Below are 13,589 nucleotides of genomic sequence, written 5' to 3' on the forward strand. Positions count from 1 at the left end.
TTTATGACTGCTGCAGCACACTGAGTCGACGATTTTAAAGTATTATCCACTATGATGCCTAGATCTTTTTTCCTGGGTGGTAGCTCCTAATATGGAACCTAACATAGTGTAACTAAAGCAAGGGTTATTTTTCCCTATAAGCAACACCTTGCACTTGTCCACATTAAATTTCATCTGCCATTTGGATGCCCAATCTTCCAGTCTTGCAAGGTCCTCCTGTAATGTATCACAGTCTGCTTGTGATTTAACTACTCTGAATAATTTTGTATCATCCACAAATTTGATAACCTCACTCGTCGTATTCCTTTCCAGATCATTTATATATATATTGAAAAGCACCGGTCCAAGTACAGATCCCTGAGGCACTCCACTGTTTACCCTTTTCCACTGAGAAACTTGACCATTTAATCCTACTCTCTGTTTCCTGTCTTTTAACCAGTTTGTAATCCATGAAAGGACATCGCCTCCTATCCCATGACTTTTTAGTTTTCGTAGAAGCCTCTCCTGGGGGACTTTGTCAAACGCTTTCTGAAAATCCAAATATACTACATCTACCGGTTCACCTTTATCCACATGTTTATTAACCTTCAAAAAAATGAAGCAGATTTGTTAGGCAAGACTTCCCTTGGGTAAATCCGTGTTGACTGTGTTCCATTAAATCATGTCTTTCTATATGCTCTACGATTTTTATCTTGAGAATAGTTTCCACTATTTTTCCCGGCACTGAAATTAGGCTCACTGGTCTATAGTTACCCGGATCGCCCCTGGAGCCTTTTTTAAATATTGGGGTTACATTGGCCTCCCTCCAGTCTTTACAATGGATGATTTTAATGATAGGTTACAAATTTTAACTAATAGATCAGAAATTTCATTTTTTAGTTCCTTCAGTACCCTAGGATGCATACCATCCGATCCAGGTGATTTGCTTCTCTTTAGTTTGTCAATCTAGCCTACTACATCTTCCAGGTTCACAGTGATTTTGTTCAGTTCGTTTGACTCATCACCCCTGGAAACCATCTCCGGAACTGGTATCTCCCCAACATTCTCATTAGTAAACACGGAAGCAAAGAATTCATTTAGTCTTTCTGCAATGGCCTTATCTTCCCTAAGAGCCCCTTTAACCCCTCGGTCATCTAATGGTCCAACCGACTCCCTCACAGGTTTCTTGCTTTGGATATATTTAAAACGTTTTTATTATGAGTTTTTGCCTCTATGGCCAACTTCATTTCAAATTCTCTCTTTGCCTGTCTTATCAATGTTTTACACTTAACTTGGCAATGCTTATGTTTTATCCTATTTTCTTCAGATGGATCCTTCTTCCAATTTTTGAAGGATGTTTTTTTGGCTAAAATAGCCTCTTTCACCTCACCTTTTAACCATGACGGTAATCGTTTTGCCTTCCTTCCATCTTTCTTAATGTGATAATAATCTTAATAGGATTGTATTTTTAAACAATGTCCAAGCCTGTTGAACACTTTTAACCTTTGCAGCTGCACCTTTCCGTTTTTTTCTAACTATTTTCCTCATTTTATCAAAGTTTCCCTTTTGAAAGTTTAGTATTAGAGCTGCAGATTTACTTATTGTCCCCCTTCCAGTTATTAGTTTAAATTTGATCATGTTATGATCACTGTTGCCAAGTGGCCCCACCACCTTTACCTCTGTCACCAAATCCTGCGTTCCACTAAGAACTGAATCTAAAATAGCTCCCTCTCTTGTTGGTTCCTGAACCAATTGCTCCATGAAGCAATCATTTATTACATCCAGGAGCTTTATATCTCTAGCAAGTCCTGATGTTACATTTACCCAGTCTATATTGAGGTAATTTCCCATTTCCCAATATTGGGAAATCTCCCATTATGATTGCACTGCCAAATTGGTTTGCTTCCTTGATTTCTCTTAGCATTTCATCATCTGTCTGACCATTTTGTCCAGGTGGATGGTAGTATACTCCTATCACTATACTCTTACCCAACACAAATGGGATTTCTATCCATATAGATTCTACTGAGCATTTAGTCTCTTGTACGATCTTTGACTTGTTGGACTCTATACCCTCCGGGACATAAAGTGCCACACCTCCGTCAAGTTGATCCTCCCTATCATTGCGATATAATTTGTACCCTGATATAGCACTGTCCCACTGGTTATCCTCCTTCCACCAAGTTTCTGTGATGCCAATTATGTCAATCTCATCATTTGCTACTATACACTCTAACTCTCCTATCTTACTTCATAGACTTTTGGTATTGGCATACAGACATTTCAAAGTGTGTTTTTTGTTTGCTTTAACAACCTGCTTTTCAGTTGTTTTGGATAATTCGGAAATCATTAGCTCTGGTGATTTTTTACATATAGGCATATGGACTATGTTTGCTTTTAATGGAACCTCTCTTTTGGGATGCCCTAACTCTCCTGTTTCATTAGTATCCTTCAAGGATACATTTCTCTGTACCATGCACTGCTGAGTGACTGTCGGCTTTCCCCCTTGTTCTAGTTTAAAAGCTGCTCTATCTCCTTTTTGAAAGTTAGTGCCAGCAGCTTGGTTCCACTCTGGTTGAGCCCATCCTTTCGGAAAAGTCTCCCCTTTCCCTAAAAGTTTCCCCAGTTCCTTACAAAGCTGAATCCCTCTTCCCTGCACCATCGTCTCATTCACGCATTGAAACTCTGGAGCTCTGCCTGCCTCTGGGGACCTGCACGTGGAACAGGAAGCATTTCAGAGAATGCCACCCTTGAGGTTCTGGATTTTAGCTTCCTACCTAAAATCCTAAATCCTAAATTTGGCTTCCAGAACCTCTCTCCCACATTTTCCTATGTCATTGGTGCCCACATGTACCACGACAGCCAGCTCCTCCCCAGCACTGTCTATAATCCTATCTAGGTGACACATGAGGTCTGCCACCTTCGCACCAGGCAGGCAAGTTACCAGGCGGTCTTCACGTCCACCAGCCACCCTGCTATCTACATTTCTAATAATCGAATCACCAATTATGATGGCCGGCCTAACCCTTCCCTCCTGGGCAGCAGCCCTGGGAGAATTGTCCTCAGTGCGAGAGGACAATACACCACTTCCACTGAATTCCTCAGTGATGTCCACAGCAGCTCTACCCATTGCTGCTGATTTCATCAATCACACTCTGAAAGATTCTTCCAAATCTCAAGATCCATCTGTCAACCTTGCAGAAGATGAAATAGAAATCAAGATCAAAGTGATTCTGGATGTTCATAACAGAGGCAAGAATTTTGAATATCTTCTGATTTGGGAAGGCTTCGGCCCCGATTTGATCACTTGGGAGCCTCAGACCAATATCTTGGACAAAGAGATGCTTCATCAGTTTCACCTCGCGCATTCTTTGAAACCTAAGCCTGGTACCCAAAGAGGAGATCGCCCTTTGAAGAGGGGTACTGTTGCATCCGTCGCTGCTTGATGCCCTCACTCCGCCCTCCTTACCACTGTGTCGACTCCCTCCGGGCCTGATGGACGGTTTGCTGCCGCGGCGTCTTCTTGCCATCATCCTCCAGCGTATCCGGAGCGGCACGACGCTGTGAATCCGCCATGTTCCTGATGATGTGGGACGCGCGTGTGCGCTCCGAATGATGTACTAGCAAGGGCGTGAACCTCGGGGGCGTCCCCCTGAACTGACGTCATCCACTTCCAATATAAAAGGTCTCAGAAATTGCTAACGGATCGAGTTAGCAAAGGGTTTCGCTACCTAAGCTGCTCTGCCTCCTCGGACTTACCAGGGGTGCCCGCTCTTCGGGGGCTTCGCTCTCTTTTCTCTATTTCAGATTTCCGATAGGAACTGGTACTTGCTCCTCGAGGGCCCATGTTCCTGAACACTCTGAAGATTCTCTACTGCCTGGAAGCTATCGCAGATACAGACAATTGTGAGTTACCATCACTCTCTCAGAGCTTTCCCTGGAACCAGGTACTCGCTCCTCGAGGGCCTAACCCTTTCCAGCTACTGGGCCTTCTAAAGACCTTATGTGAGATCTGTCATCCAGTTCTGGCATGAACACAGTATACCTGTCTACTCACTGTCTATAGTTTCTCTACAGCTCAGCTACCCTGGGATTGTGGTTCCAGTACCTGAGGGACTTCAGCCCTGCCGGGCGTAGCAGCTCACTACTGCCACTTCTGGTGGTTTTACTACCTGTCTAATAAAAAATTCTGTGTCTGTCTCCATACTCAAGCCTAGCCGGTGATCCCTCTCAGGATATCCTCCTGGGGGCGCAGTCATCTTCCATTGGCCCAAGGATTCACCTATCTACATTCCTCTATAGCTGAGTGTTCTCTCCAAGCATTTCGCTGGTACAGATGGCTACTCCTTTCCTACCAGGAGTCTTCAGCAACAGTTCATAACAGCTTGCTAACTCCACCTCCTTCTGGAGTTAGTACACAATAGATTGTTACTCCTAGCTCTAACACAGAGCTTTCCTAACAAGATTGCTAACTCCTCCCCTTCATAGGAGTTTAACCATAACAGAGTGATAGCTCCTCCCTCCAAAGGAGCTCGCACATAACAAGATTGCTAACTCCTCCCCTCTCAGGATTCGTAGCATAAGAGATTGCTAACTCCCTAGCAGATCCTTAACAGATTGCTAACTCCTATCTGATGTGTCTGCCCATCCGGCATCAGATATATAACAGTCTGGCTTGTGGTTTCTAGTTCAGTTTTTGTCTACAGTTTCTGTTTATAATTTATGGTCACTTTATTCTGTATTTGTTGAGAGTTTTTCTGTGTTCTGTATATGTGACTGCGGTGAGGTATTCTGCTAGTGTATAGTTTCTGTGTAAGGATGTATAGCAGCCTGGCCTGTTCTGTTTTCCAAGTAGGAGGTGCATTGTTGTTTTAGGTTCTCATGTATTTATTTATTGTATTGTATTCCACTTTTACAATTCTTCAAAACAGATTACATTCAGGTACTGTAGGTATTTTCCTGGCCCCGGTGGGCTCAAAATCTAAATTTGTACCTGAGGCAGTGGAGAATGAAGTGACTTGCCCCAGGCAAGAAGGAGCAGAAACTATCTTCAGAGGAGCCGAATGGTCTTAATAGCAAGATAGAATGGGCAAGTCTGATTCGTTGATTTCAGATTTTAATATACTATACGAATAGTAATTCCTCATTTTGAAAATATAATACAACAATAGCGAAGTTCACAGGTGACTGATTCTTTTGATTCAGCCATCCATATCAGTTTAAATTCCAGTTAACCATCAATAATTTATTGCTTTAAAATAAAACTTCAATTTAAGGTTTACGATAACACGTCATCACGTTAAGACGTGATTGATGATTGGTTCACGTAGAAGTAAGAGAGCGTTTTAAAAAGTTGTAGCCATCTTAGTTGGCACTTTTGAGCCCAGACTGTCAAAAGCTGAGAGCAAAGTGAGTAAGAATTGAGTTTAAATTGCAGATATTCCGAGTGAGTTTAATAAATACAAGTTGTTTTAAATATATATGCTGATTACTTTTTCTAGAATCCGCCCTGATGAAGCGTCAAGCGAAACGTTAACGTTGGCGGTGTCGGCGTTGCACTGACTTGTTTAAAAAGAAGGAATTATAACAAGTTGCAAGATAAGTGCTTTTCTACAAAGTTGGGCAAATATTTTATAAAGGTGGAAATTTCATATGCCTTTATCTCACAGCATATTGATGGGCTCATGTTGTCTTCATGTTATCGCAACATCTCATTAATGGAAAATAAGTTATTCAGTTTGCTGTAGCAAAAAGGACAATGATAACTTTCAATACTAAGACCTTATGTCTGTTGTAGTTAAAATCGATGGAGAGTGATATTTAATCCACGATAGCGGTTCCATCACCCTGTTGAAGTTGGACATGAAAAAATAGTTACAGTAACAATTAATGAAGAGTGATAATTAATCCATGATAGTGGCTCACTTACCCTGCTGAAGCAGAAAAAACAAAAAAACAATCAGTTTAAAAAAAAAAAAAGTAATAAAGAGACATTATAGACCAAAGATTGATATTACTGGCCAGGAAATCAGAGGACATTCAAGCCTCTTTTTGCCAGATCTGAGGTCTTTGTCGCTCGCCAAAAAAAAGTCTTAAAAAGTTAAAAAATTACAAATAGGGTTAAAAATAATAATTCTAAAAATTGGGAAATTTACATTGTTGTTAAATAAAGGTTTACCTTTTAACAGAGAATCCATATAAGATAATTGAAGACAGTTTTTACAGTTAGTTCTTAAGGATGTATAGCAGCCTGGCCTGTTCTGTTTTCCAAGTAGGAGGTGCATTGGTGTTTTAGGTTCTCATGTATTTATTTATTGTATTGTATTCCACTTTTACAATTCTTCAAAACAGATTACATTCAGGTACTGTAGGTATTTTCTTGGCCCCGGTGGGCTCAAAATCTAAATTTGTACCTGAGGCAGTGGAGAATGAAGTGACTTGCCCCAGGCAAGAAGTTTCAGAAATGGGATTTGAGCCCTTGTCTTTTCATAGGCATGGTTTTTATTGTTTGAGTGCTGTTTATCAGGCTAACTTTAGGATAGGTGGAAGGGCCACCTAGAGTTATCTGGCTAATCCAACTCCTCCTTGATCCACCATTCCCCCACCCTTGAGTTACCCAGCTAAATATTTAGTCAGAAAAGTGATTGTAGCCAGATATTCAGCAGCTGGATAAGTCCGATTTATCCGGCTAAGTCCGTTTTTGAATTTCAGGCTCAAGACTTATAAGAACATAAGAATTGCCATGCTGGGTCAGATAATAGTGGCAAATCCAGGTTGTAAGTACCTGGCAGGTATCGTAAAGTAGATCTAAATCCAGTTATTCATGCCTAGGGATAGCATTTAGCTTTCTTTAGTCTGCCTGGCTAATAATGAGTTATGGACTTTTCCTCCGCTTGCTTGCCCAAGTCTCTCTTAAACCCCGCTATGCTAGTTGCCTCTGGCAACAGATTCCACAGCTTGATAGTGCACTGAGTGAAAAAGTATTTTCTTTGATTTTTCTTTAATCTGTTGGGTGCTAGTTTAATGGAGTGTCCCTTTGTTTTAGTATTATTTGAAAGAGTAAATAATCATCCTTTATTTATCCTTTCCACTTCATTCATGATTTTTTTAAACCTCTATCATTTCCCCTCTCACCTGTCTCTCTTTCAAGCTGAAAGGGTCATAGCCTGTGTAGCCTTTCATTATAGGAGAGATGTTTCATCCTCTTTGATTGTTTTTGTTTCCCTCTTCGGAACCTTTTCTAGTTCCGCGATGTCTTTCTTTAGATGGGGTAACCAGAACTGTGCACAGTACACCATGGCTCGATACAGTACACCATGGCTCGATACAAAACCTTAAAATGGTTCCAAACCTACTTATCTAATAGATCCTACAAAGTGAGACTAAATAACCACGAATCTAAACAATTCCCACTCCCCCATGGCGTACCACAAGGCTCCTCTCTCTCCTCCACCTATTCAACATATACATGCTCTCCCTCTGCAAACTACTCTCCAGCCTGAATCTCCACTACTTTGTCTACGCAGATGATGTCCAGATTCTACTCCCCATAAAAGAAAACATACAATGCACCGTACTGTTGTGGGAATCCTACTCAGCCCAAATAAAAAACCTCCTTTCCCTATCCCTCACACTCAATCACTCCAAAACAGAAATACTTCACATAACAAACAAGCACCTCACAAAGAACACCCAAGACCCCACACCCATCCAACCATTCAGCCAATGCGTCACCGAAGTAAAAGACCTAGGTATCACATTGGACTCAGAGCTCAACCTTAAAAAACATATCAACGCAACAATAAAAGAGGGATATTTCAAGCTACAGGTCCTCAAGAAACTCAAGCCTCTCCTCTTCAATCAAGACTACAGGACAGTTCTCCAATCCCTCTTATTCTCAAAACTGGACTACTGCAACTCCCTCCTCCTCGGGCTCCCTTCATCCACCCTCAAGCCCCTGCAACTACTCCAAAATGCAGCAGCCAGATCTCTAACAAACAACAGTCAATCCTCCCTCATCACACCCATCCTCAAAGACCTCCATTGGCTCCCAATAACTCACAGAATCCAATACAAAGCCCTATCCCTACTACACAAATCCATCTACAATAAAAATACAGAATGGCTAAAAGATGCCCTCCACCACCATGACACCCAAAGAAACCTCAGATCCAAGAACACCGGCCTGCTAAGCGTACCCTCCGCAAAACAAGCACACCTCGCCACAACCAGAGAACACGCCCTATCAATAGCTGGCCCTTCTTTATGGAACACACTCCCTGCACAACTCAGATTGGAGACATCCACCCAATCTTTCAAAAAAAATCTAAAAACCTGGCTATTCCAAAAAGCCTACCACCCCACAGACCTAACCTCCTTCTCCCTCATCTCTTGATAAAATGAAAATATCACATTGCCATTAAACCTTATAGCACGCCCGGGTATCACAATAACCTCTTCTATGCTTCCTGTGTACCCTTTCACACAATGCAATAATTCTTGAGATGCGTAACACAATAAATGCCGCTAAGTTTCCTTGGTACTTATCTTCACAATGTAACCTCCTAATGTAATTTTACTGATGCTGAGTTGTTAAGTTATCTGACCTACCCCCGTTACAATGTTTGACGTACCCCAGTTACAATGTTTCCCCTGTTAAAATGTAATTACATTAATTGTTGAGTTGCCTCTGTTACAATGTAATAATATTAAGACACTTTAGTCTTTCTATTCTCCGTGTTAACATGTAAACTGGCGTGATATACCCCATTGAATGTCAGTATATAAAAGGAAATAAACAAACAAATAAATAAATAAATATGATATTTTCTGTTTTATTCTCAGTCCTTTTTTGGATAATTTCTAACATTCTATTTGCTTTATTGTCCCCTGCCGTGCATTGAGCTGAGGATTTCACAAGGACTCCAAGGTTCTTTCCCTGGATAGTGACTTCCAATACAGAACTCAACATTAAGTATCTGTATTTGGGATTATTTTTCCTATGTGTGTATTACTTTTCACTTTTCCACATTAAATTTCATCTGTCATTCAGTTGCCCACTCTCCTAATCTCACAAGGTCCTTTTGCATTTCCTTGAATAATTTTGTATCATTTGCAAATTTGTTCACCTCACTTGTTACCTTTTCCAGATCATTTATGAATATGTTAAACAGCATAGGTCCCAGTACTGATCGCTGTTGAACTCCACCAATGTCCTTTCTTCATTTGGAAAACTAGTCCTACCCTCTGTTTCTGGCCTTTAAATCAGTTACCACTCCATAAGAGAACACAGCTTCCTAAGCCATTGTTGCGCCAGAGTGGACCCTATGTGTCCCCACCGTCGGCAGGCGGAGTGGGCTGATGGATGGAGGCCGGCTTGCGCTTCACCAATACCTGCCCTCATTCCCCATGGGTTGAGCCTTTGGGTGCCGGGGCCGGCTGGACTTAGGTGGGCCTCTGTATGTTGTCGATGGAAGGATGAAGGTCAACCCAGAGGCAGCATCAGAGGAGAAAAGAAGTCTGTACTGGACGAGGCGGAGTCCCGGAAACCCAGGCACCAAGAGAACCAAAGTCAGACGGGGCGCCTGAGCAAGGACAGGCCGAAGCCTGAATAGGCCAAGTCCAGGACATAGACTGAAGAGGCATTGTAGGGCAAGCTTGAGTCAGGGCCGGCGGCAATCTGGAAGTGGTAAACAAGGCTGAGGTCTGGACGAGGAGAGAGTCAAGAATGTAGTCAGGCAATGCAGAGGTCTGGGTCTGGAGAGAGGCAACAGAGTAGTCAGGCAACATAAGAACATAAGAACATGCCATGCTGGGTCAGACCAAGGGTCCATCAAGCCCAGCATCCTGTTTCCAACAGTGGCTGATTGTGTTGCAACCGTCCCTTTCCGACGGCTTCACTCCGCCTACCTCTCTTTGTTTGCTCCTCCTCATGCTGCGGATGGACGCCTGGCTACCTCGGCATCTGCCTGCCATCCTCTCCGGCATCCCCGGACCGGCTTGGACACTGCCTCCCGCCATGCTCCTCTTGTCCCATAGGGCGCGCGCGCCGTGCAGCCCTTCTTCTTATTTCCTACTTGGCGCGAACCTCTGGGGCGTTCCCCGGTGATGACATCATGATGCCCGGATATTTAAAGCCTACAATGTTTGCTAGCCTTTGAGTTAGGAAGGGGTTAATTCTACGGGAATCTTACGGATGGGATTCGCTCTCCGTACCCAGCTACTCTGCCTCTCCAATCTCTATTGGACTTTCTAAAGCTAACGGGGTACCTGCTCCTTGGGGGCCTCACTTGCTTTCCAGGTCGCTATCAGGAAACCGGTACTTGCTCCTCGAAGACCCATGTTCCCTGACTCGCTGCCTACTTCTACCTTCTCTTCTGCCTGGAAGGATTCGCTAATCTTCAACATCAGTGAGTACTACCATCTTCACCTCAGAGCTGTTCCCTGGAACCAGGCACTCGCTCCTCGAGGGCCTGCCTCCGTTCCAGCCCCAGTGCCATCTCCGTGGAACCACTGAGTGAGTACATCAACTGCAAGCCTCCCAGCTCTCAGGGTTCAGATACTCGCTCCTCGAGGGTCTGCTCTCCCTACCCTGGGGATCTCCATACTGGGGTCTTGTATATTCTCCACTGTACTCATTCTCTCAGTTCTTTCCACTACAGCACTCCTACCGGAGGAGTCGCTGTTCCAGCGCCTGAGAGATACCAGCCCTGCCGGGCTATTCCAGCTGCTCACTACTGCCACCTCTGGTGGCTTCCTTACACAGTCTAATAAAAGATCAAACTCTGTGTTTGTGTGTCCTGAGCTAAGCTTGACCTGTGGCCCCTCACGGGACTTCCCCCCAGTGGGCATGGTCAGCTGCCACAGTGTCCAAGGGTCCACCCAAATCTCACAGTTTACAACAGATCCAGGCCATAAGAACTTGGCAGTACCCAAAAACTAAGTCTATTCCATGCTACTGTTGCTAGTAATAGCAGTGGCTATTTTGTAAGTCAACTTAATTAATATCAGATAATGAACTTCTCCTCCAAGAACTTATCCAATCCTTTTTTAAACACAGCTACACTAACTGCACTAACCACATCTTCTGGCAACAAATTCCAGAGTTTAATTGTGCGTTGAGTGAAAAAGAACTTTCTCCGATTAGTTTTAAATGTGCCTCATACTAACTTTATGGAGTGCCCCCTAGTCTTTCTATTATCCAAAAGAGTATATAACTGATTCACATTAACCCGTTCTAGACCTCTCATGATTTTAAAAACCTCTATCATATCCCACCTCAGCCGTCCCTTCTCCAAGCTGAAAATTCCTAACCTCTTTAGTCTTTCCTCATAGGGGAGCTGTTCCATTCCCTTTATCATTTTGGTCACCCTTCTCTGTACCTTCTCCATCGCAACTATATCTTTTTTGAGATGCGACGACCAGAATTGTACACAGTATTCAAGGTGTGGTCTCACCATGGAGCGATACAGAGGCATTATGACATTTTCCATTTTATTCATCATTCCCTTTCTAATAATTCCCAACATTCTCTTTGCTTTTTTGACTGCCGCAGCACACTGAATCGACGATTTCAATGTATTATCCACTATGACGCCTAGATCTCTTTCTTGGGTGGTAGCTCCTAATATGGAACCTAACATTGCGTAACTATGGCATGTGTTATTTTTCCCTATATGCATCACCTTGCACTTGTCCACATTAAATTTCATTTGCCATTTGGATGCCCAATTTTCCAGTCTCAGAAGGACTTCCTGCAATTTATCACACTCTGCTTGTGATTTAACTACTCTGAACAATTTTGTATCAGCTGCAAATTTGATTACCTCACTTGTCGTATTTCTTTCCAGATCATTTATAAATATATTGAAAAGTATGGGTCCCAATACAGATCCCTGAGGCACTCCACTGCCCACTCCCTTCCACTGAGAAAATTGTCCATTTAATCCTACTGTTTCCTGTCTTTTATCCAGTTTATAATCCACGAAAGTATTATAAACTATCCCTTGACTTTTTACTTTTCCTAGAAGCCTCTCATGAGGATCTTTGTCAAACTCCTTCTGAAAATCCAAATATATTACATCTACTGGTTCACCTCTATCTACATGTTTATTAACTCCTTCAAAAAAGTGAAGCAGATTTGTGAGGCAAGACTTGCCTTGAGTAAAGCCATGCTGACTTTGTTCCATTAAACCATGTCTTTCTATATGTTCTTTGATTTTGATATTTAGAACACTTTCCACTACTTTTCCTGGCACTGAAGTCAGGCTAACTGGTCTGTAGTTTCCCGGATCACCCCTGGAGCCTTTTTAAAATATTGGGGTTATATTAGCCACCTTCCAGTCTTCAGGTACAATGGATGATTTTAATGATAGCTTACAAATTTTTACTGATAGGTCTGAAATTTCATTTTTTAGTTCCTTCAGAACCCTGGGGTGTATACCATCAGGTCCAGGTGATTTACTACTCTTCAGTTTGTCGATCAGGCCCACCACATCTTCTAGGTTCACCGTGATTTGGTTCAGTCCATCTGAATCATTACCCATGAAAACCTTCTCTGATACAGGTATCTCCCCAACATCTTCTTCAGTAAACACTGAAGCAAAAAAAATCATTTAATTTTTCCGCGATGGCCTTATCTTCTCTAATTGCTCCTTTTACCCCTCGATCATCTATCGGTCCAACTTACTCCCTCACAGGCTTTATGCTTCGGATATATTTTAAAAAGTTTTTACTGTGATTTTTTGCCTCTATAGCCAACTTCTTTTCTGCCTGCTTCTGGGGACCTGCACGTGGAACAGGGAGCATTTCAGAGAATGCTACCCTGGAGGTTCTGGATTTAAGCTTTCTATCTAAATTTGGCTTTCAGAACCTCCCTCCCACATTTTCCTATGTCGTTGGTGCCCACATGTACCACGACAGCCAGCTCCTATCTAGTTGACATGTGAGGTCCGCATCTTCACACCAGGTAGGCATGTTAACCAGGCGATCCTCATGCCCAATAGCCACCCAGCTGTCTACATTCCTAATAATCGAATCACCAACATTGACAGCTGACCTAACCCTTCCCTCCTGGGCAGGAGGCCTTGGAGACACATCCTTGGTACGAAAGGACAATGCACCATCTGGAGAGCAGGTCCTTGCTACAGGAGCCTTTCCTGCTGCACCAGGTTGATGCTCTCTGATCATGAGACCTTCTTCCTCCAAGGCAGCATCAGGGCTGCCAGTCTGAAGTTGGGACTTGGCTACTATGTCCTTGAAGGTCTCATCTATATACCTCTCTGTCTGCCTCAGCTCCTCCAGGTCTGCCACTCTAGCCTCCAGAGATCGAACTCTGGAGGCTAGAGGGCAGAGACAGGAGCTCTTTGCATCGCATGCACATGTATAATTTCTCACCGGCGGGTAAAAAATCATACATGTGACACTTGATACAAAAGGCTGGGAAGTCCCCCTCTTGCTGCTGGACTGCTGCCTTCATCTCAAATTTGTTCAGTTGCTAGTTGTTTTAGGTTGCTATGGGAGTAGGAATGTGTCTAATTAATGTCCTTTAAATGTATTAGTGAATTCACTATATATCTGGTAGTGGCCTACAGGGGAATGATCAAACTCTC

Source organism: Rhinatrema bivittatum, chromosome 1, assembly GCF_901001135.1.
Source record: "Rhinatrema bivittatum chromosome 1, aRhiBiv1.1, whole genome shotgun sequence".
In the NCBI taxonomy this organism is placed as follows: domain Eukaryota; kingdom Metazoa; phylum Chordata; class Amphibia; order Gymnophiona; family Rhinatrematidae; genus Rhinatrema; species Rhinatrema bivittatum.